Source organism: Frankliniella occidentalis, unplaced genomic scaffold (assembly GCF_000697945.3).
Source record: "Frankliniella occidentalis isolate FOCC.00 unplaced genomic scaffold, Focc_3.1 Scaffold7, whole genome shotgun sequence".
NCBI lineage: Eukaryota > Metazoa > Arthropoda > Insecta > Thysanoptera > Thripidae > Frankliniella > Frankliniella occidentalis.
Genome location: NW_026267137.1, coordinates 2,717,362 through 2,720,411, shown reverse-complemented (window position 1 = coordinate 2,720,411; position 3,050 = coordinate 2,717,362). Strand labels below are relative to the sequence as shown.

The 3,050-nt window shown below is 50.1% G+C and overlaps 1 protein-coding gene across 1 annotated transcript in view; it reads left to right on the top strand.

Annotated features, from left to right (window-relative positions):
* LOC113210003 (ion transport peptide) overlaps window positions 1–3,050 on the top strand; it is a 189,205-nt gene that overhangs the window by 128,232 nt on the left and 57,923 nt on the right. The gene's annotated exons all lie outside the window — the stretch shown is intronic.

Here is a 3,050-nt window from a genome sequence, read left to right as displayed (position 1 = left end):
TGCATTCGCGTAAGGCCGCGCGCTGGACCCGTCCTCCATCATGGCTGGCACTCATTAACACGGTGCTCTGGGGACACTGGACACCGTTACAAATACCTCAAAACTACTGTCTAAAACTTTCTACACTTACAATTACTTTATAATAAAAACTAAATGTCGAAAAGAAGTGTAATAATTTAGAATAGTTTGAAATGTATTTAAATAGAAATACTCACGGTAAGTCCTGGCCGGCGAAGAGAGGTGACACGATGGTGAGGACCATGTAGTAGGCGAGCAGGGCCCGGGACCACACGCCAGCAGCCGCGGGCCACCAGCCGCTCGCCATCCCCCTGCACAGGCAACAAGTTGGCCCTCGTTTAGCGCTCATTTATTATATATTATGTCGTTGGCTTGTTCTTTTCAAAATTCGTGAGGCGTGTCGCAGCCGCACGTTTTGCTCGGTATCACGCATTCAAAACTTTGTTTTGCAATTCCAATCAATGCGAACATCTCTTTATTTAGAAAAAAAAAAAAAAATATTTTGTCAAATGGATTGTGCAAGTCAGTTTTTTCGGGGCAATAACTGGCTGCACCGTAGCTGGTCTGCCCGGCGACAACACGGTGGCGCTTCTCGCGCTACACTTCGCGGCTGACAAGGGAGAGCGCTCTCGCTGGCGAATTAGCTAATGCAGTCTGCTCACCAGACGGAGCAAACATCCGCCGTGCGCATTCGCTAAGCGAAAGCTGTCGAGGGCCCGATAAGCGGGGACAATGCGATGGGAATGAGTATATTCAGGTACAAACCAAACTCGTTAAAGGGACCCACGCCTTAGCGATTTAAGAAGTTGGTACTTTTGTCGACTTTTGTCAGAGTCAGAAGCGGGCACAGCGCGTGACTGATGCTCTTTCTACCCGCATTGTTGAGAACAAAGCCAAATCATTCGTCTTACTTTCTCATCAAGATCGACCGTCAGAACATCAGAACAAAACGCCCACACTCTTCAAAAATCAGCATGTTCTTCAGAAGAGGTACAGTTCAAGTTGTTTTTTCTTACAGTTAAGACGATACTTTAAGACAACTTATATACATAAGTAATCTTAGTGTGTCTTCTAGATATTTAACTGGACATGTAAGGCGAAAGACCAGTTGAGTGGGGATGAGGCATCCCGCCCAGATCCCTTAGCGATCGTCGATCTCTAGAGAACGTATACCTCCGTTTTTCTCCGATTCATTCGGCAACTTACGTGAGCTCGCCGCCTGCGAAGCTCAGGGTAGGCCATCCCGCAGTACACGCATGTAAGTGTATGCAACATGTTGCCTACCAAACAGGCGCTATGAGAGCTTGAAGAGGCTGAACTCTGCAGGTTCTTATCGGCCAATGACGCGGGCGTACCTTTCTGGATGATTCCTTTCGCTGCCCAAACAATAACGGGCCGGGCCTTCGTACGCTCCGCCCTCCGCCTCTCTCCTCCTCTACGCCGCTGGGCCCCGTTGAACAGAGTGGCCGAGTAGGAGTATTCAGGGCCCGGCCCCGGATTGCAAGCAGCCAGGCCGTACTTGAATGCCATAGGTGTGACAAAGCCAATAGTAGGCTGACAAAGGATTTATTTCAACATTGTATTTTTAGACAGTCCCCTAAGAGACTGCCTGTACCAGAAGGCAAAGTCTCGTTTTTTTATTAGACCATACAAAAGATTTATTAATATGAAAGGAAATAGGAACACAACCCTACTAATATTTTCAAGGATTCGATTCTTGATTGAGATTTTTGCTTTTGGGTGGTCAAAACCATCTAAACGTGCAAATAGTTTATCACTAAAATCGTACCAACGAATAAGGCAGCGGATCCTAAAGGCAGTCCCCTCTGCGTGCCCGCGGGACGCATAAGGACCCGATAAAGACGTCATAATTATAAACGGACGCGGAATCACATGAGGACCGAGGGGGCGCACTACAAAGTAGGGTAAGGGGGGTGGGGTGGAGTGAGGGAGAGCGAGGGAGGTAGAGATACGGAGATAAGAGCTCTCTATTCACTGCCTCCCCTCTCCCCACAAATTGATTAATGCTATTCTTCAGCATCCAGCGCCCCCCCCCCCCTCTCTCTCTCTCTCTCTCTCTCTCTCTCTCTCTCTCTCTCTCCTCCCACTCCATCCAGCCATCACCCCCTTTGTGCGTCGTCCCCATAGTTCGACTGACACGTTCGGTGGAAAGCGCGCCAGACGCGTGAAACAGGAAAACAGAAACGTCAGCTGCACTTGTTTTCTTTTTTCTTTCCCCTGTCCCTCTGCCCGGCCACCTCCTCCTCGCCTCCATCGTAAATCCCCTTGGGAAACGACATGTACACGTATCCATTCACACAATTATCCAGTGAGAAACCACATCTCGCATCCCGCAGAATCTCTCGCCACACTGGAAAAACAAAGGTGCTATATAGCACCCTTTTCTGGGTGCAATTGAATTTTTAGGGGTGCAAATGCACTAGTGCCATTTTAGATGCACGATTTGTACCAAAAATAGCACCTTTGGAGGGCAGTAGCACCTTTCTAGAGGCACTATTTCAATAACGCCTTTAAAAGGCATTAGATAGCATCTTTGTTTTTCCAGTGCACTCCCACAACGCCCAAAGTACCATCCGCCACACGCGCAAACAAAAATGTTGTATATTTTCAAAAGAAAGTGACAGCGAGCGAAATGGGGAGTGCGTGGGAAAGTCAGAGGAAACCTCCCTTACGTCCGAGAGAGAGAGAGAGAGAGGGGGGGGGAGAAGAGGGGAGGCGTGATGAAGCGCTGCAGCCTGTACCGCTCGCTGGCATACCCCCCGCCCCCCTCCATCCGAGCTCCTCCCCCGAAAGGTCTCACAACTTCCACGACAGCCCCATCCCCTCCTTTACCTCTCTGCACGCCGGGTCCTTTCAGCATGCCAAAGGCACGCTCCCGGCCCCAAAGGTTCCCTCTGCCTATCGCTGATTTGTTAAGGTTTTGTTGTTGCCCGGTCTCGACTCGGCTCGACTCCGGGTTGGTCTGGCTCGGTTGCACGTCGGTCCGCGGTCGTGTCGAGCCCCCCCCCCCC